This window comes from Coturnix japonica, chromosome 32 (genome assembly GCF_054131305.1).
Source record: "Coturnix japonica strain WE chromosome 32, WE-NBRP24, whole genome shotgun sequence".
NCBI lineage: Eukaryota > Metazoa > Chordata > Aves > Galliformes > Phasianidae > Coturnix > Coturnix japonica.
The window spans coordinates 606,594-633,357 of record NC_140694.1 but is presented as its reverse complement, the minus strand read 5'-3'; the positions used below and the strand labels follow the sequence as shown (position 1 = coordinate 633,357).

Here is a 26,764-nt window from a genome sequence, read left to right as displayed (position 1 = left end):
AATAAAAGCAAAGAAAAAATAATAAACCAAACAAAAGAAAAAAACTAAGACAAGGAAAAACAGAAAAAAACTTATAAAAAAAACAAAAAACAAAATACAAAAAACAAAAAACAAAAAAAAAAAACACGACATAGAAAACACCAAATAGGAAAGAAAACCATAGAGCTGCAAAGGAAAAAAAATAACACAGCAAAGCAAAGCACAGATGATAAAAAACAACAAGGAAAACACACCTCCCTGACATGACATCTTGCCTCCTGAGCAGGTCACAGTGTCCCTCACTCAGATGTAGAGCAGGGAGGAAGCTGAGACCCCATGTGTTCCTTGCTGCACACTCCCATCTAAAAGGTCCATATGCTCCTTGGGAAGCACAATGCCACCTGGGGAAAAGAGAAAGCAGGAACAGGACATGCAGGCGGCTATCACCCAGCAGAAGGCCAGATCCTTCCGTCTGTTATCCGCTCCTCTTTTTAGTCCTAATAGGGCCCCGAGGATACAGAAATAGCAGTGCTTAGCAGAAGGACTCGGAGAAGGACCGGTAGAAACTGTCAGGAGGACAACTGGCATCGTGTGGACACAAACAGGCTGTTGGTGCAAGGAAGGAAACGGCACCTGAGCATTTCACCAAACAGGTTCCCTCCTTTCTGTCTTCCAGCAAAGATACAAGGATAAAAACCTCATTTCCTCTGAGCAACAATTGGAAACAAGACCAGAAAATTATTCATTCAAAGGCACTTCTAGGAGATGTATAACAGAGTCCTTCCCAGTTACACGAGCTTACGCTGTGGCCTTTGGAGAAACAAGCTGCCTTTGTGGTCCTGAGGGTTCCTTTTTGTCATCTGTTGAGCACAGCAAGAGAGCTTTTCTTGTACAAATCTATGCCCTGTGTACCTTTCTCCATCCCAAAACCTAGAGTTGCGGTGCAGACACTGGATGCTGACCAGAGCAGTAAAAGAACAGAAGAGGGGAAAAGCAGATACAGGTAAGACACCTAAAAGAAAGGAAAAGAGCAGAAGAGAAGGAAGGATACGGTTAAGAACAAAGGACAGAAGATGGAAAGTGCTATAGAGGATTGGACTGGACATGAGCAGATCAGAGCTACACCAAGGTGTGGCTTCTCCCCGTGTCCCTGTCCACCACTGGCAACATCCCCCAATGACAGGGATGATGCTGCCCCAGCAGCTGATGGGGTTGTGGTCTGGGGTTACGTTCTATGCAGAGCCTCCACAACCTGCTACAGACCTCCAGTTCCCTGACACTTCTTTTTTTTCCAGGTGTCTGCACACAAGGAACAGGTGTTCCCCATGCCCTGCATACTGGTAATTAGTGTGGGCAATTACTGTGTGGGAATTGGGGGAGGGAAATTCAGGGGTGGGATAGTGAGGAGGAATTGGAGGGGGCTGGGAAATTGTTTGGGTGGGATTGTAGAGATCAGATATGACTGCTAGGATGGGGAATATTTGGTTGGAAATACTGTCATTTCTATTACTCATTGCTTTGTGTGATAAGTTATTAAATGCTTTATGTTCCCTCTGCTACATCTCTGCTTGCAGTCATTTGTGCAGTGACAAAGGTCCTCAGCTCTACATGCCCACCTCCAAGGTAGGATGGAGCACCACAGATGGCAGTGTTCCACAGCTGCCACCAGCAGCCCCAGCTCGTCCCTCCACACCTGAGGTGTGAGTGGCTGTGAGAGGAATGAATGTCTCTGTGGAAGTGCAGCTCATTCCTCCCCTCTGATGGGGGCAGAAGGCATCTGCATTTCCCTCATGGCTCTTATTTCCTGTGTTACTGTGGGAAATGAGCTGAGCCACTGTGCCTCCCTACTATGGCAAGCTCTGCAGCTCTGCCACTGTCTTTATACTCAGCTGTTCCTGTGTGTAATGCTCCACACTTGGACCCTGCAGAGCCCAAAGGCCTCCTTGGTTGCTGTTACTCACCTGGACATTGAGGGTGCTGTGTCTCCAGTCTGTACCTGCTTCCAGGTGGCACTTGCAAGACACTGCGAGTCCACCTGGTTGGAACTGCAGTCAACAAACACAAATGTGAAAGAAATAAGAAAGGATTCTTTCATTTCACAGGCTTTCATCTCCATTGAAAGATGTTCTGCTGTGCAGCACAGCTGGGAGCATTTCATATGTGCAAAAAAGGGGGATGGGCCCTGGCTGTGCCGGGCCCCAAAGCAGCCCCGACTGTGCTGGGTTCCCCTCTCACCTGGGCCCTGCAGTGGCCTCAGCTGTGCCTGGTCCCCCTCTGCTCTGGGCCCTGAGCTGGCCCCAGCTGTGCCTGGTCCTCCTCCATCCTGGGCCCCAAGGCCCTGCCTCTGCCTGCTCCCCCTCTGCTCTGGGCCCTGAGCTGGCCCTAACTGTGCCAGGCCCCCCTCTGGCACAGGCCCTGCCTCAAGCCCCGCCCCCTGTGGGCAGCAGTGCTAGTGCCTGTTGGTTTTGCTCTCTTCCCTCTTCTTTCCCTGTTCTCTTCACAAATGCTTTCAGATCCCCCAGGATGACGTGCACTGACACTGCTGCCTTCTTCCTGCACAAACTTTCTGGGCAGCTCAGCTTTTTCTACAGAGCAGCGTGCCTTTGGAAGTGCTTGGAGGATGTAAACTAACAGCAAGAGAACACTGAGCTCTTCTGGGTCTTTCTAGACATGGCAAAGAGACAGGATAGTGTGCTCAGCCTTGAGTGGTTGCTTGTATGCAGAAATCACAGTTGTCAACATCTGTGCTGTTTTGCTGTAGGCAGTAGTGTGTGACAAGAAGCCTACAATTATCAATTTAGTGAACGTAATTAATTGTAACAGTTCCCCTTTCTTCTTCCCTTGACACTTGGGTTATGGAGTTCTCCTATGCTATGTGCCGGTGTAAATCTCTGAGCCACAGCACTGTTGCGTTTAGCAAAGCTCATGGCAACAGGCTTTGGCCAACCTCAGAGCTACGTAGATGATGATAAGATATCCAATGATAGGAGGGAAAATGAACAAGCTCCAAGGTAAGTGTTGTTTTTTCCTTCTAGTCAGCACGCCATCGCTAAATCTTCCATGCTGTGACTTTTATCTTGATAGTGATGATCCCTTAACCTCACACCTTTAGCACAGCACTTTCTGTGGAGATTCCCACCAGTGACAAAGTATTAGTGCCGCTTTTCTGCCTGTTTCTTTTTTGTCTGTATTTTCCAGAATGTGGGTATTTCTTTCATTGCCCACAAACACTGCCCTATGCAGGAGGAGGCAGGGACAAGAGTCAGGAGCAAGGGCAGAATAGTTTCTCTGTTAGTGAATGGAATGCCATTGTTTTCTGCATATGGACTTGCCATAGTGCTTCTTACAAGGCCTAACAGTGGGATGAAATGTGCCCTGAAGCAGGTGTGCTTGCAGGAAGGCAAAAGAGAATTGCAAATAATGCTAAGGGGGGCCAGTAAGATGATCAGAGGGCTGGAGCACCTTTCCTGTGAGGACAGGTTGAGGGAACTGGGCTTGTTGTGCTTGGAGATGAGAAGGTTCCAGGGAAACCTCACTGTGGCCTTCTAGTATTTGAAAGGAGTGTATAAACAGGCAGGGGAATGCCTGTTTACGAGGGTGGATAGTGATAGAACAAGGGGGAATGTTTTTAAAGTGATACGGGGACGTTTAGGTTGGATATTAGGTTGATGTTTTTCACACAGAGGGTGGTAACGCACTGGAACAGGTTGCCCAGGGAGGTTGTGGATGCTCCATCCCTGGAGGCATTCCAGGCCAGGCTGGATGTGGCTCTGGGCAGCCTGGTCTGCTGGTTGGAGACCCTGCACACTGTGGTCCTTTTCAACCCAGGCTATTCTATGAGTCTATGGCTGTACAATTGTATCAGACCTCAGGGAAGTCACGTGGAAGAGACAAGTCTTTGAAATTAAGCTTGATTTGCTTTGCCCCTCATACACCTGATCACTGCATCCCTTACTTGGCAAATGGTCTTTCTGTGGGGTGTAGATGAGGAAAGGGGAGGAGGAAAATAAAGCAGCTGCTTTGTCTTAGAGCTCTTGTTTCGTTGGGTCTGGCCATATTTTCTGAAACTAAAAGACGATGTGTGAAAGAAGGACAGGGAAAGGCACAAGGAGGTTTTGGTTTTGGTGCTGACTCCAGCTCACTGCTTGCTGCTGGGAAAGGCACACTTAGCTCCAAGGAAGGATGCATGCGTGGAAATCCAGTGGCCAGGGGCAAGGGGTACCCAGCAATAGAGGGCAACGAGAGCTGGGGTGATTTGCTTTTAAACTGCAGCCAGTGAAGTCCTGTCCCATTGGATCTGACATATGTCTCCCCATTCCCTTCCAGTTTGTGCAGAGATGGCATGAGACAGAGGGCATTGCTTTCTGCCAGACTGCAGGAGCAGAAGCATTTCAGGTACCTAAATGGTTTGGTTTCCTCACAGAATCACACAGAATCACAGAATTACCTGGGTTGGAAGGGACCTCAAGGATCATGTAGTTCCAACCCCCCTGCCCAGCAGGGCCACCAAACATACGCCTTTACTAGATCAGGTTGCCCAGGGCCCTGTCCAACCTGGTCTTGAACACCTCCAAGGACGGGGCATCCACAACCTCCCTGGGCAGCCTGTTCCAGGACCTAACCACTCTTCTAGTAAAGAACTTTCCCCTAACATCCAACCTAAATCTTCCCTCCTTCAACTTAAAACCATTTCCCCTAGTCCTGCTATTATCAGCCCTTTCGAAGAGTTTACTCCCCTCCTGGGAGTAAGTTCCCTTCAGGTACTGAAAGGCTGCAATGAGGTCACCCCGCAACCTTCTCTTCTCCAGGCTGAACAAACCCAACTCCCTCAGCCTGTCCTCATAGGGGAGGTGCTCCAGCCCCCTGATCATCTTCGTGGCCCTCCTCTGGACCCTTTCCAAAATCTCCATGTCTTTTTTGTACTGAGGGCTCCACACCTGGACACAGTACTCCAGATGGGGCCTCACAAGAGCAGAGTAGAGAGGGACGATCACCTCCCTATCCCTGCTGACCACCCCTCTCCTGATGGAGCTCAGGATCCCTTTTGCTTTCTGAGCTGCAAGAGCGCACTGCTGGCTCATGTTAAGTTTCTCATCCATCAGGACCCCCAGGTCCTTCTCTGCCGAGCTGCTCTCAAGGACCACTCCTCCCAGCCTGTACAGGTGCCTGGGGTTCTTCCAACCTAAGTGCAAAACCTTGCACTTTGCCGTGTTGAACCTCATTAGGTTCACTCAGGCCCACCTTTCAAGCCTGTCAAGGTCCCTCTGAATGGCATTCCTTCAACTGCACCACTCAGCTTAGTGTCATCATGCACACACACCCATGTGGACAAATTCTGTATAATCATCTCCTCACTCTGGTGATAAAATCTCCCCGAAGAAGGATCCTGCAGCTCCACCATGGAACCTTCTAACTGAGGAAGAGGACCTTTGGTGAAGAAAAGAGCACTTGGGCAGTATGAGTCTCCAAGCACATGTGCTTCGTGTCTCCAGGCTGCTGCTGAGACCCAAAGGTGCTGTAAATCCATATAACTACCTTCACTTTTGCAGTATGACTGAATTAGACACAGAAATATGGATAAAAGAGGCATTAAAATCAGAGCAGTTGGCTTTCAAGGCACACAGCTTTCAAAATGGCTCGGAGAGCAGAGCAAACTCTTTGCAAGTAACTATTACCACACAGTTCCATTTGGCTAAGTCAAAACATGTGCATTCTATTCGAGTATGATGATCTTTACATGCAGTTTATAACTGTAAAAAGGTATGTTTCAACTTGGGGAGAGGGGAGCTGTGGTGAGAGCCATGGTTTGGAATCCTTCAGGGCCAGCATGCTTATCTGTGAGTCTGAGGGAGACGCCTCCAGGCCAAAGCAGGTGCTACAGAGAGAAAGGTTTGACACAAATGGTTTTATTTGACTGCTAGAGACAAATGAGTAGGAAGAAGCTATGATTTCTTTGCTGACTGCTGGTAAATCAGAACTGCAGACTGTAGGAGAGCTTAAAGGAGCAGTAGTAGGAGTGTGAATGAATGCTCTCTGTTCTGCACTAGGATGGATGTGTGACCAGCATGACATACCAATCTTCCACTCCCAAATCATGCTTTCCTGGAGGGCCTTCAAAACACTCACTGAGCCAAAAAAGACACTTTCTGGGCAGGGAAGGTCCCCAGAATGCCCATAGCCCCACCTGAGCACCTGACACTGGCACTCTGTGCCTGCCTCACTGAGCCTCTTTGTATTTTCACCTCTGCCCAGCATCATGTAGAAGGGCTGCCAAGGGCTGTGTGCCTGCGTGCTCCCCTTGTGACAGCATTGTGTTGTAGGTGCCAACAAAGGGAAAGCACGGACAGTGCAAAGTAGCTGATAATTGCATTAAATGGGACTGTTTTGGCAGCACTTTGATTGTGTGCTGAACATACTTACACGGATCTTCATTAATTTAGGGGCTGAAGAGAGGCTGCAGCTCATTGCACAACATTCAGAGGTTCCCTCCCACATGCAAACGCATCTTTTGAAAAGCCAAGCCTTGATCTCGTTTGAGGTACCTTAGAAAATTTAACTGCAGTGGATCTGCTGAAGCTGAATTATTTGTGGAGAGAACATATTACATGTCTTCCCTTAGATCTAGTCACTACTTATCTCACATGTGCTGTTGTATTAGACAGAAAAAGCACAAAATGGTGTACTTCCTCTTGTTCCAAAGGAAGTGACAGTCGTTATTCTTTCCAGCAAATCTAATTGCATCAATTGTTTCTCACACAATACTCACAATTAAGGTTTCCAAAAGAACAGCTAAACTATAAAGCAGAGGGGAGCTGTTATTCACAGGTGTTGGATTAGATCTAATTTATGAGTGTAGCAGAAGCTACTTAGATGCGGGTGCTTAAAGCACATTCCTTCCCCCTATATTCTGAAAGAATACTTAGACCACTGAAGGATATTTCAATACCCTGAGCTTTTCCTGGAAATGCTTGAATATGGCGTAGGCAAACGAGAGATAAAGGAGAATCTTATCTGCACAGGCAGATGACTAATGATGGTGCAAGCCATAAAAAAACACAGGACTACTAACAAGGGAATGGAGATCAGCTGAGTAACCAAAAGAACCGGGTTTCAAATATTCATTTTTACACAAATGCAATTGTGATAGAGTAGGTGCATTATTCCGAGGGAAGGCAGAAAGTGAGATAGAGTAAAAGCTCTGCACTGTGCTGGTCACAGCACATTCAGCATTTTGCAAGCAGCTCCCAGCTGCATAGAATTGAGCAACACACCCATGAGCAGCCCACAGCACTGGAGGTGCTGCTGCCCTGCTGTCACCTACAGGTTGTGCTTAAAAGTACTACTATATGTGAATACTTATGCTGCAGCTCTCTCCAGCTCCTCCAGATCTGAGCAAGACTGGATCAAAGAAGGGTAAGGTGCCCTGTTTTTTGAGGCAGCAAGGTTTTTTATTCACAGGGGAAAAGAGGTGTAGTCCAACATGAACATGTGCCTCTAAAATCTTTGTCAGTCTTCAAGGGAGGGAGCTGGAATTTCATCTGATTAATTTTTCCCCACTCTCAGTTCTCAGGAGGGTCACCGGCTGAGGAACTGGCAAAACTCTTTTCCCATTTTGTTTTCAACCTTTACCTTTTGTCAGCTCACTCTGCATCTTCTAGATCTCAGCCACCCCCAGTTTCCAAACACACCACCTTCTCACCCATCCTCTGCTCATACATGAGGTACCGCCAGCTGATGTTTATTCAGCTCAGAGAACAGCAGCGTATCTAACGGTCTTTAGTTATTAACACAAAAATCTTACCATGTGCTCACACCAAGACAATCTGGTACCATCACCCTTTCAGGTCATGCAGCAAAGCACTTGTTTGACTGCTTTTGAAAGATTCTTTTTCTTGCACTATCCCCTCAATACTCTTCATGTTATCTAGATGAGAACAAGCCACATCTGCTTACATCTCCTTCCAGATGTAACAGCCCTGGCAATCCTAAGGCATACTTCCTGATTGCACTGCTGCAACCAGCATTACACATACAGTATTGCATAATGTAGCCAAGTGTGGGAACAACCACACAGCCACAGGCAAGCTGTCACCTCAAAAGGAAAGTTCCTTCATGTTTTTCATGGCGCTGGGACTGCAGAGTGCATAAGTGAATTCAACATTCTCTGTAGTATTACCAGAATTCAACAGGGATGGAACCTTTACAGCACAAATAATTTTGTTTGAGCACAGGCTTTGAAGACTATAAACTATTTGACCATTGCACAAGTTAGAAAATAAATTCTAAGTCTTGAAATATTCTCTACATACTTAGGAGTAAAATGCCCTACATTTTGAGCAGTTCTCTTGGCAACACTGTGAGGTTGCTACCTCTGGCTTTGCACGTGCTCTTGAACCAGGAGGAGGATCTGTGCTCTTGTCCACTTAGAGAGCATTTGTGCTTTTTCTCATGAGTTTCCATTCTTTCCATGCTAAAGAGGGAAGGTGATGTGCCTGTAAACATGTTGTAGTTTAAACCTTCTGGTGCTGCACGCAGGTGCTGTGGGAGGGATTACCTTGTTTGTGGCAGTCTGGGCTGGGGGTGTGTTTGTGTGAAGATCTGCAAGGTGATATTTGCTCCTCCCAGACTTCTTATGGGACATGCACGCATGCAAGCAAATATGTAAAAGAAAACCCACTTCAGGTGTGTTGCATTGCTCCAAAGGAGTGTAAGAAAGGAAAACACCAGTTACATAATAGAAGTATTCTCAAGAAGGAATTGTTTAATCACAAACACCTTTCAGTCTTAATAAAACTAAATTAGATCTTCTCTAACAGATCAGCATTTTATCCACAGTTGTTATACACACAAAAAAAGAGAAAAAAGTAGATTATCGTTTTAAAATGTAGCACTGCTATTATAAAAGAAAGGCTGGATGTTCTGCTGGTACAGCTTCTCCCTCACAGTTTAGCATTAAACTGTGTCAGCATCTTCTCTAGCTTCAATGCTACCTTTAATCCTTAATTTTCCTGACATGAAGGCCATGGTTGGCTTTAGTTTACCTAAAAAGAAGACACAGAATCATCAGGAAAAGGAAAGGAACTGGAGATTGCGATATCATATAGTAGTTACTTTGCTACCAAGTTCTACTGTAAAAGCATCAGAAAAGAGGTTCAACAGATTGACTGGATGCTTTCTGAAGCTACACTCTGAAAAGTTCAATAGCTACTGAACAAAGCAGTAGATATTTTTATTATAAAATCATGGACTCACAGAGTGACTTATGTTGGAAGGGAATTTAAAGGCCATGCACTTCCAGCTACAGCTCATCCAATTCCAAGACCACAAAGAGAGGTGAGCCTGTCAGCTCATCCATCAGCAAGATGTTTCCTGCCACCAGTAGCTGCCTCAGTTCTGCCAAACCCGTTTGTTACTCACCAGTGAACATCTTCACAAAGTCGCCACTCGACATGCTCATCACAACATCAGCTGCTGCAGGAGGCTTCCCAAACCCAGCACTCCCACTGCTGGTTTTCAGGTCAAGGTACCAAGTGCCTCCTTCATCACCTGAGTGGAACAGGGAGAACCTGTGGCAGCACCACAAGGACTGATGTGCCCTGCCCTTTGCTACCCCCGCCTGCTTTTCTCTCCCATCTTCGTGCTAGACGTGCTGGAGGTGCTGTGCCAGAAGCTGCCCCGCGCTCTCTGTGCAGACAAGGTCAGCCCCAGCAGATGCCCCACAATGCCACAGTGTCAGGGGACAAGGCAGTGGCTGCTGGTGGAGCTGGAGGCAGCAGGGGTTTGGAACAGAACTACCATGCTGACCCTGTGCAGCATGGCCAGCAGGGTGACACAGCAGAAATGAAACACCAGGAAAACACACCACAGTCCCCAAAAGAGCAGCACATGCTGCTGATGCAGAAAGCATCTCCCTGTGACAACAGCAGCAAGGTAAATCCCACATGTGCTGAAGTTGGCTCTGAAAGGCAGCATCTTACAGAGCACACCCAAAGATGTCCCTGTTCCTAGACCAGTTATAAAAGACAAGTATTTACATGTGAAAATACAGACTGACTCTTGCTAGAAAAGTGAGCATTTGAGAATTTTACAAGTGATGGTCTTACCTGACAATTCAAACTGAAAGACGCCCTGCGTGGATTTCACTGTTTCTTTATTGAGTTCTCCCTGAATAACTCTGAATGTTTCTGCAACAGGCCCCGCTGAAGCTGATTCTTTATTAAGCTTGGCTCCACCTGATGCCTGTGAAGCACCTAAAAGAAATAGATGGATTCTCTGTAAAATGCTGGAACACTCTATCTCACTTATCTTTCTAAGAATATATATGTTTTCAGCAGTTCTTCTGCAAAAGCTTCTAAGGTGTGAATCAATTCACTACTTTAATCAGCAACTTTGTACACTGCAGTGAATGTGCTCATTTAACATTAAGAAAGAGCATTTGCAATTTATAAGGTATGTAATGCTTAGCAGCCCCTAAAAGCCATGCAGAAGGTCAGTGTATCAGGAAATAATTATTCTACTCAGTGAATTGCTACTGTGTTGGAGATCTGGGCAGTTGGCAGTATCAGTTCCTGGCAGAAAAGTCTAAGTGCGCACTCACAAATAGTATTTTCAAGGGAACTGGGCTCTTTTCAAACTTAGCCTCTTTCTTTCCTATATTTGTTTTGGCACTCCTATAAAACATATCCAGTATTCCTATTTGCCCTCCAATAGAAACATCACTATTCTGAAAAAGTGAACCTGATGCTTTTGTAAAAAAACAACTTCTCTATTTCATCTTGTAGACATTCACATCATGTACGACTGTGAGAACTTCATGTAGGAATAGAAGCTTCTCAAGTTCTCACACTGCAAGAAAGATGTAACACTCCTGCAAAATATGCTGATTGCTTGTGATTTTTTTACAGCAATATTTACTCATAATCTTCATGCCACTTAACTCTGGTGGTAAAAAGCAAAAAGGTTGTTCAAAACAAGGTGCTGATTATGAACTGTGAAAGTTGCAGACACTAAAGTCACTTCCATAAATCAAACAGCCCAAATACAATAGATTTTGCCACATAGCTTGAATGTAGTCCAAAAGTAACTTGAAATAGAGGAGGCATTCATTATCATCACAAATAATCGACATGTACATGCAGAGGTTGCCCTTCCACGGCCTTCTGATTATGTGGCTGTCATGTCAGTTTCAGCATCCAAGAAGAAGTCAGGCATCAGGGGGTGACCTAAAGGGGAGTTGAACAATAACAGTAAGCCCAAGTAAGGGTGAACAGCACAAACAGGAATCCATTCTGAAGGCAACAGCACCTCAATTTACCAGTAAATGAACTACAGGTTGAAAGAAGACGAGGTGACATGTTTAGGTTCTGGTACATTTAAAATCAGACCCAGAAGCCTCTTACAAATTCAGTCAGAAACATCTGAAGATGAAGAAACACTATCTCACTATTTGGTAAATAGTAATACATGCGCTTGTGGTGCAGGTCTATTTTCTTTTTGCTAATGGGTTTAAAATATATATATATATATATATATATATATATATATATATATATATATATATATTTATATAGGCATTGATTATTAGAGCCTCAGTGGACTATTATGTGCTTTCCCAGAATCCACATTCTCAAACGTGAGGCAAAGCATCTTTTGACTGAGTCAAAGGAATATATCCATATTCCCCATATGGCCTTCCTTCCTTCGCAAGCTTCTCATTTTAAAGATCTCTTTTACCTGGTGCAATTGCATAGACATCAAAATCCTTAACGCCTTCTTCTCTCAGTAGAACTTCATCAATAATGAAGTTTCCAGTGAAAGTTTTCGGCTTTGTTAAAATGCAATATGCAGCATCTGCAATTATGTCAGTTTTTCTGCACAGCTTCTCTATTCCGGATCCTCCCAGCATATCCATAGCAGCTGTATGTATGGCTGGAAAATTCAGAGGACAGGAAATTACAAGTTTAACACTAATGACATCACATACTCATCTCTTTGGCAAATGCATAAACTTTATTCTCCTCTCACATGAAAGTAATCATGAGAAGACTAAACTGTGAAATACCATCAACCAGCGAAGAATGGTCAACCAGCAAACAATCCTCAAAGTGTAAAGATTCCCTTACTTGAAAAGTATTAAAGGAACCAAAAGAGGAATAAAGGGAAGAACTCCTTGTAATATTCATATTATTCAATGCTTCTATCAATACTTTCCACACAAAGACTTCCTCTGGCTTTATTCAGGACATGAAAAACTAACAGGACAACTATCTTTCTCAAAGTGAATGTGCATCAGCAATTAACATTTTCTGCAGCCATTACCATACTGAAAATCTCAATTTTAGACCCACAATAACTTGTGAGATAACAAAGTGACTCTAAGTTAAAGATGAGAAACCCAATAGCACAAACTCAAACTTTTCCTGGCTTATGCTCCTCTACTTTCACATTACAGCCAATTATTATTGTTCTAAATATAGCAAAACTATGGGCAAAGACTGATATGAAAAACCATCTACTGTCCTGCAATCTGCACATCCTTCCATCTATTTCATACAAAGTGCTGCTGGTTTTCCATTAATTCATACATACAGCATCTTCCACTTTGACCCTGCAGTACCTCTACTACTCATTCACACTCTTACATCCTTTTGGCAGGCTACCTCTTTCACTTTTAGTAAAATCGAGAGCTCGTAACATCTCACTATCAGCATATTTTCTTGTTTCAAGGAGCTGGATGAACCAATAGAACCATACTAGCACAGTGTCAATCTCCAGCATTGAAGCTGATCACATATATATGATGTTCTTTAAATTAAAAACTTTGTAATTGTAATGTAGATACTACAGAAGTCACCTCTCTCACTCTCTAAAGTAGTTAACTTTTGTTTTGGCAGATAAACCTTTCAAAACAACATTTTTCTTCCTAGACTGAACATTACAAACTTTTATACTTCAGAACATGAACAGTTTTCATCAAGGAAACACTGATACATACAAATTTTGAAAGCTCACTTACTGCTTCTAATGCTTTCAAGACACTGGTCTCTTTGTTCAGCAGCTACCAAACCTTCAACAGCAGCCCTGGTCCTCACTGACCCATGGACAATAAACTGGAGCTAGTATAAGATGGGCACACCAAGTTATTTTTCTGCTATGCGGCCCTTCAGTGTGCTGTGACTTGCAAGAAGGGTTGGATGGTTGTGTGAAAAAGCAATTGATTTCCCACTCAGCCCAAACTTTTTTTTTTTTTACATCTACAGAGGTACATATCTTGTCAGCTTCATCTATTTCCTGGCAATCTAAATAGCTGGGGATTCTAAATATTAACATAAATGTCCAATACTACTCAGGGATGGTGTGCAAACCAAAGTTTGAGTCATGTTGAAAGGAGCAGTGACAAGACAGGAGAAAAAGCAGAATGTGCTCAGGCTGAAGGCAAGTTTAAGTGAAAATAGGAAGGCAACAGTGAGAACTAGGAAAGAAAGCCAATACCCACACAACATCTTTGATCACAAAAAAATACACAGAAGTGCTCGGTGTTCTGAATCAGTCCTAAATAAGACCACCTGTATAGGACAAAACACAACAATTCAAAATAATCACCTGTTTTAGGCCATAAAACATTGACAGCAACTTCTCCTTTAAATTCTTCTGCCATTCCCAAGACACACATGGACATGCCATATTTAGAAATTGTGTAGGCTACAAAAAGCACACAAAAATCCCATATTTAGTAGGATACATATTTAGTCTACACATAGAATTTTACTTTTGAAGGATGTAAGTCACGGAAAAATCAACTTTCTGGGGTCAAAGCATCATCTTCCTAGAGTACAGAAACTCTCCCAGCTCCTACCACCCCCTTCAGATACAAACTGACCCTTTTACATGAGTATTGAATTGGGGAGGGAAAAAAAAAAGGAAAAAAGCACGTTGTAAATCCTTTTTGTATACTCTGAGAAGAGGATGTTGCAGAGAAGGAACAAGGACTTGCAAGAGGAGTTTAACCATGTTCCAAGTGTTGAAGTTTAAAAGATAATCCACAGGTTTAAGATGAGCAACATATGTTCTAGCCCAAAGACGCAATTGGGGCCTCCTTCACTCCTCAAAGATAATTTCTATTTAAAAAGACAGCAATGAGCTTTATCGCTATCAAATCAAATGTGGAAGCATAGAGAAAAAAAGATTTTGCCTTCCTATCTCTATTGGGAATAGAAAACATGGTGTAGTATTAAGAAATCCTATGAAAAACTCTTATCTCTTACCTGCAGAACCTTCTTGGAAATATAAAGGCCACGCTAGGGGCATGAGATTTGTACTGTGTTTTATCAGAAAACAATTTTCTTTCACCTTTTCTTTCAGTGCAAAACACTCTGAGGAACCATTCCTGTCAGTCTCTTGTGAGCACTAAAAACACAATATCTGGAATTCTTGGCTGGCGCTCCTGCACACGTCATTAGTTACTCACACATTTCTCAACACATAACAGCAAAGGCAATGGATGCTACTTACCACAGTGATTTTTGAACCACGTGGGTTTCATAATCAGAGGTGGGCTGTGGTTCAGGATATGGGGGTTCTTACTTTTCCGTAAGTGGGGAAGGCACGCTTTAGACCTGGAAGAGAGGAATCAAGCAAGACAGTCATCTCTTATTTTACAGAACATTTACCACTACAGCAGAGCAGTAGTTTCACTTTCACAAAGGTCCAATGGTGAGCTGAAACCCTTCCCTTGTAATCAAGTATTTAACTGATGAAAAGAACAGAAAAAAAACCTGTCCTATCTCACTTGTCTCAGGAATAGCATTCATGTCTAACAGCTGGGCTGCATCCTCCAAGCTGTGCAGCAACTTCTACTAAAGCAGATATTCCAGATGTTTGGAAGCAATAGTCTCCTTGTAATAGTTCTGGAAAGGGAGTAAACCATGATGTGCTAACAAGCCAGATTACCAGTGTAGAGAATCATCTAGTCCCATATTTCTTACCTTCTGCTCACATATTTATCTCATTTTTAAAACCACATTTGAAAAATAATACAGTATATATGCGTTTAGTTATTATTACTCTCTGCACCAAGATCTCAGACAAACTGAGACAGCATTAAACATTTTGTCAAAATGGCTTTGCCTCAGCACTTACGTGAGGTAGGTTCCTCGTACGTTGACATCCATCATAAGATTGACCTTCTTGGTTTCTGTTTCCAAAGTGCCGGTCAAAGAGATGGCGCTTGCATTGTTCACCAAAATATCAATCCCTGGTTTTAAAGTAAGTCACCTCACATTAGCAGTGAAATAAGAAAAAACAGGAGTAAAGCAGGTTAGGCTGTTCTTTCCTCTTCTTCTTCATTGAATAATCTGCTTGGTAGACTCCCCTGCCCCTCAGCATACCTCCAAATGTCTTCACAGCTTTCTCCACGACGCTGATAATTTGCTCTTCTTGCCTCATATTAACGATGCATGGCAATGCCTTTCCTCCAGCTGCTTCAACTGCGTGATTAGAAAAAAGCACACTTAGAATTTGTCTCTCAGACTGCACAAACTGACTACTGAGATTTTCTCATTCAGTGAATGCATTAAAAATTACACCTTTCAAACTCTGACACTTTCACATACTGCATAATGAATAGGGATGCCACAACAAAATCCTAACACTGAGAATGTACATGGCTCACCACACATTTTAATTAACATAACATTTTTACCTTTATGCACATGTGTATTCATTAACATCAAACTTCAATACCTCACAGAATTCCTGGGAGGCAGGAGAAGCACTTGGGCTCATTCTTTTAAAGCTGAATGGGAGCTAGGAGAGTCAGAGCAGTTTCCCACTCATACGCAAGAACTAAGCAATGACACACACACACAGCCCACAGTCTGAAGCCCACCCTGATTACAACTTACTCTCTTCTGCAGCTGTGTAGATAGTCCCAGATAGTTTAGGATGGGGCTCTGCTGTCTTGGCAGCAATCACAATGTTTGCACCATCCCTGGCAGCCTTCAGAGCAATGGCTTTGCCAATTCCCCGACTCGCACCAGTGATGAAGAGCGTGCAGCCTGCTAGTTTCCTGAAGATGTGAAGGAGGTAGAGGGGAAACAAGAGGGGGAACAAAGCAAAATCTGGAACTCAGTGACATCTTGCAGTCTTTGGGGACAAAAACAATCACTGCAGTCTTAGCAAGAGGCAACTGCCTTCAACATTTTACAAGGAAATCAGACCCAAAATACAGAATAAATGGATAAAGCTACAGAAAAGCCTTTCACCACCACTGAAGACTTTTTGTACAATAATCCAAGGCTGCCCACAACAGAACTGCTGCATTCTCCAAAAGCAGAAAAGGAGTGACCTCTAAAAACAACAAAACCAACCAATTCTAACGTTTTGATACTCAGTGCAGCTCTCTGTAATTTAATTCTTTTGGCCCTCTGAACACAGAGGACCAGTAGCTCAACACGCTGTAAAGGCAAAGTCCAGGATCACAATCCCAATGCAGGGTGCCAAAGACAAGAGCCAAAAATCAGATTTTCAAAAATGACCATGATTTTCCTTAAGGCTTTCACAGTAAAACTCAGTTTGCAAGTAACTGCATTTAACCCAATAAATCCCCACAAGTCTGTCCAACCAACCAGCAGGCTGACACAGCTGTGCAAACGACTTGTGACTGAGCCCCTGTGTACAAAGGTGTCACACAGAGTGGAAGCACCAGTGAGATAAAAAGGAACTGGGAAAATTGCATGAGCATATCAGCACAGTGTGAGGAGAACCAAAGTTCACCTGCAGCTGAGACTTGCAAGGGAAGCCAGTGGCAACTTGTTTATCTGCTATAATGTGGGTAGAAAGAGCATGAACAAGGAAATAGCGTTGCTGAGTGGCATGGGTGATTCAGTGAGAGCAGACACTGGTAGTGCCTTGCTTAGGAACATGGTTTACCAGGACATGAGAAACTAGCCATAGATGAGAGGTAATCTTAGAACTTGGAAGGTTGGAAAAGACAATATAGTCCAACCTTCAACCCATCCCCACTATGGCCACTAAACCATGTCCTTCAGTGCCACATCTAAACCCTTCCTGAACATCACCAGGGATGGTGACTTCACCACTTCCCTGGGCAGCATGTTCCAATGCATCATCAATCTCAGTAGGTAAAATCAAGCCTGGTGAACCTGATTGACTTCTGTGATAGAATGAAAGGATTTGAGGCCAAAGTGATAACAGCTGACACCATTCACATTAGCAAAGCTTTCATTACCATCTCTCAAAATACTTTTGTATCCAAGTAAATACATAATAGTCTGGATGGTTGAACAGCCTAAGGGGTAAGAGAAATGTTAACTGGACAGGTTCAGGGAGTTAGAATCATGCAAGTGGGCTCCTTTTGCAGCAGGCACGGCCGCAACCAGGGCAGCCCACAGGCTGCACCGTGGGCGCTTTCTGCACTCGTACAGGATCTCATGACTACTGCTTGCAACACATGGGAACGAATAAGGTCAACGTATGTCCCCGTTCATTAGCAGCGCAGAAATAACGCCGCAGCAGTCACTCAATTCAGATTCCGCAGCACACCCACAGCCGCACTTTGCCCTCCGGACGTGCACACAGCTCGGCCCGTGAGCAAACAGCACCGAGCGGGACTCCGGGTCCGACCCAGCCGCTCCGGGGCCACCGTGCCCGGCCGCGGCCTCCACCCCGCGTCCCATCGCCCTCAAGGGGCTGCGGAGCACGCGTCTGTCCCTCTGCCCGGCCCCGGCCCCGGCCCCGGCCCCAGCTCTGCCCCGGCAGCTCCTGTGGCTCGGAGCTCACGGCCCTGCCGAAGGAAGGAGGAAAGCCCAGGTCGCCTTATCCAGTGTTGGGCAGCATGGCGGCACGGCTATGGGGAGGCTGTCGGCTCGGCATGGGACGCGCTCCCCGCTCACACCGCCCTCCGCGCAGCCACGGCCTGGGGAGCTGGGCAGAGCCAGGGCCGAGCAGGGCGGGATGAGGGGCGGGTGATGGAAGTATCGGGATGAGTTCCCTGTGGGAGTACACCTCGTTCAACCAAGCCAAAGCCTTGCACGTTTTCACTGGCAAAATTAAAATCGCATCTGAGATCTCGCCCTCAAGGAAAGGAGTGAATGACCAAACTGAAGTGACCAAACTGAAACGATTTATTATTGAAACAACCTGTCCTTATAACTATTGGTCTATCCACTACCACCTCGGGCCACTATGCGGGTGCCGACATGACCCCACTGCAGGGCGCTCACTTGTCATCTTCATCACTGTCATCTCCATCGGTGCGCAGCCAGCAGCCTTCCTCTACCCAGACAGAGCTGGTGAAAGGTGGGCGCTGCGGGTCCTCCCAAGGCTCCCACTCCTCTGGCATCACCGTTACTTCATGCTGTATGTTCACTGTGAGCGATAAGGAGTGGAAAAGCAGGCCGGCCTCAGGAGCATGCTGCTCTTGCTCTCTTGGGCGCCAGGGAAGTTCCTGCAGCGCTGGGTTGCGTGGCAAGCTGTCTCCCATGTAAGATGAAGCGGTGAACGACAAGGAAGTAGAAATGTCTCCAGGGCTCCAGCCGCTGTTTGGTGGCAGCAGGGACGGGTCCAGAGGCTGGTTCATTCCCCAAGCTGCTGCAGCACGCATTGGCCGGCTGTGAGAGGCTCGAGCTCGGCGTCGGCTGCGGTTTCTCCTTCGGCGCTTGGGAGGCCGGGGTCCCCTGGCTGCAGCCGCCTGGGTGCCGGCTGCTGGACCCGCTGCCTGCAGGCTGCCCCTGCGGGAGCAGGAGCAGCAGCAGCAGCAGGAGCAGCAGCAGGGGCCCGTCTTGGCTCTCCTTCTCCGGGCAGATCTCGGCCTGCGCTGCTTGAGGAGCCGAGAGCTCTCTCCTCCGAAGATTCAAGGATAAAAACTTCATTTCCTCTGAGCAACAATTAGAAACAAGACCAGAAAATTATTCATTCAAAGGCACTTCTAGGAGATGTATAACAGAGTCCTTCCCAGTTACACGAGCTTACGCTGTGGCCTTTGGAGAAACAAGCTGCCTTTGTGGTCCTGAGGGTTCCTTTTTGTCATCTGTTGAGCACAGCAAGAGAGCTTTTCTTGTACAAATCTATGCCCTGTGTACCTTTCTCCATCCCAAAACCTACAGTTGCGGTGCAGACACTGGATGCTGACCAGAGCAGTAAAAGAACAGAAGAGGGGAAAAGCAGATACAGGTAAGACACCTAAAAGAAAGGAAAAGAGCAGAAGAGAAGGAAGGATACGGTTAAGAACAAAGGACAGAAGATGGAAAGTGCTATAGAGGATTGGACTGGACATGAGCAGATCAGAGCTACACCAAGGTGTGGCTTCTCCCCGTGTCCCTGTCCACCACTGGCAACATCCCCCAATGACAGGGATGATGCTGCCCCAGCAGCTGATGGGGTTGTGGTCTGGGGTTACGTTCTATGCAGAGCCTCCAGAACCTGCTACAGACCTCCAGTTCCCTGACACTTCTTTTTTTTCCAGGTGTCTGCACACAAGGAACAGGTGTTCTCTATGCCCTGCATACTGGTAATTAGTGTGGGCAATTACTGTGTGGGAATTGGGGGAGGGAAATTCAGGGGTGGGATAGTGAGGAGGAATTGGAGGGGGCTGGGAAATTGTTTGGGTGGGATTGTAGAAATCAGATATGACTGTTAGGATGGGGGATATTTGGTTGGAAATACTGTCATTTCTATTAGTCATTGCTTTGTATAAGTTATTAAATGCTTTATGTTCCCTCTGCTACATCTCTGCTTGCAGTCATTTGTGCAGTGACAAAGGTCTTCAGCTCTACATGCCCACCTCCAAGGTAGGATGGAGCACCACAGATGGCAGTGTTCCACAGCTGCCACCAGCAGCCCCAGCTCGTCCCTCCACACCTGAGGTGTGAGTGGCTGTGAGAGGAATGTCTCTGTGGAAGTGCAGCTCATTCCTCCCCTCTGATGGGGGCAGAAGGCATCTGCATTTCCCTCATGGCTCTTATTTCCTGTGTTACTGTGGGAAATGAGCTGAGCCACTGTGCCTCCCTACTATGGCAAGCTCTGCAGCTCTGCCACTGTCTTTATACTCAGCTGTTCCTGTGTGTAATGCTCCACACTTGGACCCTGCAGAGCCCAAAGGCCTCCTTGGCTGCTGTTACTCACCTGGACATTGAGGGTGCTGTGTCTCCAGTCTGTACCTGCTTCCAGGTGGCACTTGCAAGACACTGCGAGTCCACCTGGTTGGAACTGCAGTCAACAAACACAAATGTGAAAGAAATAAGAAAGGATTCTTTCATTTCACAGGCTTTCATCTCCATTGAAAGATGTTCTGCTGTGCAACACAGCTGGGAGCATTTCATATGTGCAAAAAAGGGGGATAGGCCCTGGCTGTGCCGGGCCCCCTTCCGGCCCAGGCCCCAAAGCAGCCCCGACTGTGCTGGGCTCCCCTCTCACCTGGGCCCTGCAGTGGCCTCAGCTGTGCCTGGTCCCCCTCTGCTCTGGGCCCTGAGCTGGCCCCAGCTGTGCCTGGTCCTCCTCCATCCTGGGCCCCAAGGCCCTGCCTCTGCCTGCTCCCCCTCTGCTCTGGGCCCTGAGCTGGCCCTAACTGTGCCAGGCCCCCCTCTGGCACAGGCCCTGCCTCAAGCCCCGCCCCCTGTGGGCAGCAGTGCTAGTGCCTGTTGGTTTTGCTCTCTTCCCTCTTCTTTCCCTGTTCTCTTCACAAATGCTTTCAGATCCACCAGGATGACGTGCACTGACACTGCTGCCTTCTTCCTGCACAAACTTTCTGGGCAGCTCAGCTTTTTCTACAGAGCAGCGTGCCTTTGGAAGTGCTTGGAGGATGTAAACTAACAGCAAGAGAACACTGAGCTCTTCTGGGTCTTTCTAGGCATGGCAAAGAGACAGGAGAGAGTGCTCAGCCTCGAGTGGTTGCTTGTATGCAGAAATCACAGTTGTCAACATCTGTGCTGTTTTGCTGTAGGCAGTAGTGTGTGACAAGAAGCCTACAATTATCAATTTAGTGAACGTAATTAATTGTAACAGTTCCCCTTTCTTCTTCCCTTGACACTTGGGTTATGGAGTTCTCCTATGCTATGTGCCGGTGTAATACCTCTGAGCCACAGCACTGTTGCGTTTAGCAAAGCTCATGGCAACAGGCTTTGGCCAACCTCAGAGCTACGTAGATGATGAGAAGATATCCGATGATAGGAGAGAAAATGAACAAGCTCCAAGGTAAGTGTTGTTTTTTCCTTCTAGTCAGCACGCCATCGCTAAATCTTCCATGCTATCACTTTTATCGTGACAGTGATGATCCCTTAACCTCACACCTTTAGCACAGCACTTTCTGTGGAGATTCCCACCAGTGACAAAGTATTAGTACCGCTTTTCTGCCTGTTTCTTTTTTGTCTGTATTTTCCAGAATGTGGGTATTTCTTTCATTGCCCACAAACACTGCCCAGTGCAGGAGGAGGCAGGGACAAGAGTCAGGAGCAAGGGCAGAATAGTTTCTCTGTTAGTGAATGGAATGCCATTGTTTTCTGCATATGGACTTGCCATAGTGCTTCTTACAAGGCCTAACAGTGGGATGAAATGTGCCCTGAAGCAGGTGTGCTTGCAGGAAGGCAAAAGAGAATTGCAAATAATGCTAAGGGGGGCCAGTAAGATGATCAGAGGGCTGGAGCACCTTTCCTGTGAGGACAGGTTGAGGGAACTGGGCTTGTTGTGCTTGGAAAAGAGAAGGCTCCAGGGAAACCTCACTGTGGCCTTCTAGTATTTGAAAGGAGCATATAAACAGGCAGGGGAATGGCTGTTTACAAGGGTGGATAGTGATAGGACAAGGGGAATGGTTTTAAAGTGATACGGGGACGTTTAGGTTGGATATTAGGTTGATGTTTTTCACACAGAGGGTGGTGACACACTGGAACAGGTTGCCCAGGGAGGTTGTGGATGCTCCATCCCTGGACAGATTTCAGGCCAGGCTGGATGTGGCTCTGGGCAGCCTGGTCTGCTGGTTGGAGACCCTGCACACTGTGGTCCTTTTCAACCAAGGCTATTCTATGAGTCTATGGCAGTTTTTAACACCAAAATGCAACTTGTCTTGTAATTGTTTCTAAAATGATCTGGTTTGTCCTGTTTGGAATGTGATATTTCTACAGCAGAAGGATGCAGAAGTGAAAAGGCTCGAAACACTACTGAAGGAAATTGCCGAATGTCAGGACAACCTCGAGGAAGCAAATGAATCCATAAGAAAACCATCGAGATGAATTATTTCCTATGGCCAGACCGCGGGGGGGCAACGAGGCGGCCGCCACCCACCCCCCATCTCCGTCCCCTTCATCCAACACGAAGGGGGTGATGATGGCGGGGGGCCGAGCCCCTTCTCACACCAACTGGCTTTCGGGTTCCCCCCCCAGCGTTTCCCACATGGTGTCGAACATGCGGCGTCGCCTGGAGGCGTCCCAAGGGGGGGGGAGGGTTGCAATTGAGCCGCTACGGGTAAAGGAAGGGGGGGCAAAGAGGAGTTGGAGACACCCCCCACCACCAGGGGCCTTAGGAGCTGAATAGGGCATTGACCGGGAGGAGTGGGGGGGGGGGGGAAAGCGGGAGGGGCGCAGGGTGAGCCTTAATTCTGCTCCCCCCGACTCCAACCGCACCGATCAGCCCTGAGCCCCCCCCCCATCTGCAGCAGCAGCGCCAGGATGTGGAGGCGATGAGGCGGGGTCGCGTCGTAGGGCTCCAAACGGAGGCAAAGCCGTAACCCCCCTCCGGGGCTCCCCATCATGCCAAAGCCCTCCCGTAACCCCCCCAGGCTCCGGGCGGCCAAACGCCGCAGGTAGCGGCTGCACGCTTTGGGCCGGGGGGGGCCGGGCGCCTGAGCCAATACTCTCAGGTATCCCTGCAGCCCCCCTTCGTTTTGGGTGGTGGTGGGGGGGCGCCCACGGGGGTACACGAGCAGCAGCAGCAGCAGCTCCACCTGTAGGGGGGGGACACACAGCCCTCCGTGGAGACACAGCTGACACGTCCCCACCCCTCTGAGGACACCCCCCCCCCTCCCCGGGATCGCCTTCCTCCGGCTCTGTAGGCCGTAGGAACCAAAGCAAGGGCGGAACGCCAGTGAAGCGGATCGCGTTTCCCAGGGGACTCATTTCCGCAGAGCACGCGTTCCCTCCGGAGGAGCGGGTTACGGCACGGAACCAGTGCGGATAATGGGGGGAAGGGGGAGTGGAGACCGGAGAGGCCTGACCTGGTTGCGTGGGGCGGAGGGGGGGGAACGGCAGAGGGAGCGGAAGAGGTTTGTGGGCTGAGGGCCGCCAACAGCCGCCCCCAAGGCCCCAGCATGGTTTAAGGGGGTATTTTGGGGCTAAGGGGTGGATTTGGCGTCCATAGGGTGGGTTTTGGGTGTATTTGGGGGCTGAGGGGTGGATTTGGGGTCCATAGGGTGGGTTTGGGGGGTATCTGGGGGTTATGGGGTGGCCTTTGGGGGTTTTAAGGTGGGCTTGGGGGGGGTTTTGGGGGCTGTGGGGTGGGATTAGGGTGCAGTGGGGTGGGTTTGGGGTCTATAGGGTGGGTTGGGGGAGGTATTTGGAGTCAGTGGGGGCACTCTAAGACCCCAGTTTAATGGGAGGTTGGGGGGGTCTCTTTGGAACCAAATTGGGTTGAAGGGGAAGGGGCGTGGGGGGCAATCTTTATGCCTACGGTGCCCCCTAGTGGTCACCCACAGCCACGACAGGGGAACTTTGTGTCCTTCCGTGCAGGGGGGCAGAGCTTAGGGGCGGGCCCATATGAGTGTATATGGCCCGGCCCCCTCCCATCATCAGCGCTTCCTGCCCTGGGGCTGCGCCGCACCCAACGCTGCGTTCCGGGTTTCTATATAAAGGGTGTGTGTGTGTGTGTTATTAATGAGTATATATTGAAGGGGGGGGGGGGTGGGCTTTATTTTGGGGAGTTGGTAAGGGAGGAGAGGGCAGTGAGCAGCGTGACGCAGTGCAACAGCAATCCTTTCTGCTCTCTCTGCTTGTTTGCTCACAGGCATGTTTTCATGCTGCATGAAGGCTTTCTAAAGCTGTTAGCAGGGTCACTTGGGATAGGAGGAGGGGAAACAGTTTCAGGCAGAAAGAGGGAAGATTGGCTTTGGATGGGAGGAAGAAGGATTTGGCTGGAGGGTGGTGAGGCACTGGGATGTCTTGCCCAGAGAGGTGGTGGGTGCCCAGACAGGCTTTCAAGGCCAGGCTGGACCAGGCTCAGAGCAACCTCATCTGGAGGTAGGTGTCCCTGTTCCCCGCAGGGCGGTGGGACCGGGTGCCCTTTTGGGGTTCCTTCCTGCTCCAATTGTTCCATGATTCTCTCATACAAAGGCGGCCACCGCATCCCAGACGGCAACTCGCTCTGGAGATTAAAATAAAAGCAGGTCACACTCTGCATCTGCTGCTTCCTGGCACCCCTCCCACTGCTGGGCAGGATGGAGGTGGCAGATGGAAAGTGCCATTTCCATCCCAAGACTGGCTGCAGCACCGCTCCCTTGGTGGCTGTGGGCACGTGTACCTTCAGTGTCACTGCATGTCTGTCCAGAGGCAGTTCCCACCCTGGGGCCGTTCTTGCTCATCCTGGGTTGCTCCTTGTTGGTGCCAGCCATGCTGGAGCTCATCCTTCAGATGTGTCTGCTCTGTACCAGATGCTCCTTCAGGATGCAGGACCCTCATCTGTGCTCTGCCTTCAACCCCCCTCCTGGGTGGCCGTGACTCCAACCCCAATGGCTTCTTTATAGGTCAACGTGGGATCCCAGACTCCAACCCCAATGGCTTCCAAGGCCAACATGGGCTCCCATCATGGCCTGGTGAGACACGGCAACAGCTGAACGCAGAGCTCACGAGGTACGAAGGGGAACTGAAGGCTGTGATGAAGAAGCTGAAGGAGGAATATGGCGACGTCGTGACCTTAAAGGGCCGAAGCTATGAGGAAAAGATGAGGAGGAACCGGGGGGAGATGCTCTACAGGCTGCAGCAGGGCAGGAGAGCTGCTGCCATGGGGGGCATCAAGCAGCCAAAGGTGGGAAGGTGCTGAGGTGGAGTTTGGAAGCCCCACGGCTTAATTTGGGGTCTGGTTTTGGGTTCATTTTGCATCATTTTGGGCCTGTTTATTTAGGGTTTGGATTTTGGGTTCATTTTTAGGCCCACAATGTGTCAGTTCTGTGCGTTGAGGCTGAAGGGGGAAGTGGGGGGTTGGGGATGGGATGGAGGGGTTAATTGGTTCCTATAAATGGAAGGGAAGGATTTGGGGCCATCAATGAAGGGGTTCGTTGGTTCCTATAAATGGAAGGGATGGATTTGGGGTGGTGGATGAAGGTTCATTGGTGATGGGTTTGGGGTCATGGGTGGAGGTACATTGGAGATGGATTTGGGGCTGTGGATAAAGGGGTTCATTGGTTCCTCTAAATGGAGGGATGAATTTGGGGCTGTGAATAAAGGTTCATTGGAGATGGATCTGGGGCCATGGATGTATCAGAGTATCACAGTCTCATGCGGGTTGGAAGGGACCTTAGAGATCATCGAGTCCAACCCCCAGGATTTGAGCCTCCTGTGTAGCAGAGCGGCACTTCTACCACTTGCGACACAGGGGGGATTTGAACCCGGGCCTCTGGTGTTGCAAAGTGGCGTCCTTAACCACTGTGCCACCGGAGGCACACAATGTAGCTTCATTGGTTCCTAGAAATGGAAGGGGGGGATTTGGGGCCGTGGATGGAGGGGTTGATTGGTGATGGATTTGGGGATGGGGGCAGGGGAAGGGATTCATGATGTGGCTGCAGCTTTCTATAATGCATCATTTGGAGCCTTTTGAATGCTCTCTACTACCTGATCAACAACACCACCAGGCAGTACAGCTTTGTGGCATCTCCTTTAAAAAAAGGGGCTTTGGAAGCTGATCTATGACCAGTCCTATAAGCTGTGGCCATGGTGAAGCCAAGGAAATCAAGACAGGAATGTGACACGCCAATGAGTTCTGTTCCCTTTATTGCAGCACTGGGTGCGTGGGGATCACTGCAGCGACTACCCATTGATAGGCATAGCCTATACATGGTCATTAATCCCAATGACATGGGCAGAGATTCCAAGCATTAATGACCATCTCTGGTGGTGGTGGGATGAAGGCTAATGGCCATTCTCACTATAAATGCCCAACTCTCTAAGGGGGGGTGCCCAAACTGGTTCCTGTTGATGCTACGTCCAGCTGAGGCATCTGTTCTGCCATCTTATCTTCAACACCAGCACATCTGCAATCTTATTTTCAACAGCAGCACATCTGTCCAATCTTCCCTTGAAAGCAAACTCTGCGGCCCACTCCCAGTTCTGTTCCTGAGCTGACATTTACTCCAGCGCCTTTGTCCTTCAGGTTGGATCTGCTTAAGTTGTGCATGATTCACAACCCTAACTCTGACCCAAACGCCATCCCAAACCCTAAACCAAAACCGAACCCTAATCCAAGGCCGAAGCCTAACCCAAACCCAACCCTACCCTAATCCAGTGCCAAAGCCTAACCATAAACCAACACAGACACAAACCCAAACTCAACATAGACACAAACCCAAACCCCAAACCTAAAACCAACTGTACCCCTAACCCAAACCCAGCATAGATACAAACGCAAACCACAAATCTAAAACAAACCCTACCCCAAACTGAAACCCCAAAACCAACATAGACACAAACCCAAACCCCAAAGCTAAACCCAACCCTACCCTGAACCCTAATCCAAATCTAAAACCAACCCTACCCTGAAGCCAAATCCAAATCGAAAACCAACCCTACCCCAA

The 26,764-nt window shown here is 47.8% G+C and overlaps 1 protein-coding gene, 1 long non-coding RNA gene and 1 pseudogene across 7 annotated transcripts in view; 1 reads left to right on the top strand and 2 right to left on the bottom strand.

The window, feature by feature from the left end:
• LOC146755412 (receptor-type tyrosine-protein phosphatase T-like) overlaps positions 1 to 2,017 on the bottom strand; it is a 170,514-nt gene extending 168,497 nt beyond the window's left edge. For 2 of the 5 annotated variants that reach the window (XM_085525587.1, XM_085525589.1), the window contains exon 1: positions 234 to 1,033. The gene's annotated coding sequence lies outside the window, so the exon portion shown is untranslated. Of the gene's footprint in view, positions 1 to 233; positions 1,037 to 1,940 lie in introns of those variants that run through there. The other 3 variants (XM_085525588.1, XM_085525594.1, XM_085525592.1) reach the window with 3 other exon arrangements.
• Positions 2,018 to 8,716: 6,699 nt separating this feature from the next.
• LOC146755411 (hydroxysteroid dehydrogenase-like protein 2) lies at positions 8,717 to 17,871 on the bottom strand (annotated as a pseudogene). The gene is made up of 11 exons (XR_014938040.1): positions 17,844 to 17,871; positions 15,882 to 16,103; positions 15,366 to 15,464; positions 15,118 to 15,232; positions 14,491 to 14,594; positions 13,582 to 13,680; positions 11,713 to 11,907; positions 11,106 to 11,201; positions 10,083 to 10,211; positions 9,397 to 9,525; positions 8,717 to 9,020 (listed from the first exon to the last, which is right to left on the bottom strand). The product of XR_014938040.1 is annotated as a hydroxysteroid dehydrogenase-like protein 2 (transcript).
• Positions 17,872 to 23,641: 5,770 nt separating this feature from the next.
• Positions 23,642 to 25,436, top strand: LOC146755410 (uncharacterized). Its single transcript, XR_014937994.1, has 2 exons — positions 23,642 to 23,834; positions 24,722 to 25,436. It is a non-coding gene; the product is annotated as an uncharacterized LOC146755410 (long non-coding RNA).
• Positions 25,437 to 26,764: the final 1,328 nt, after the last annotated feature.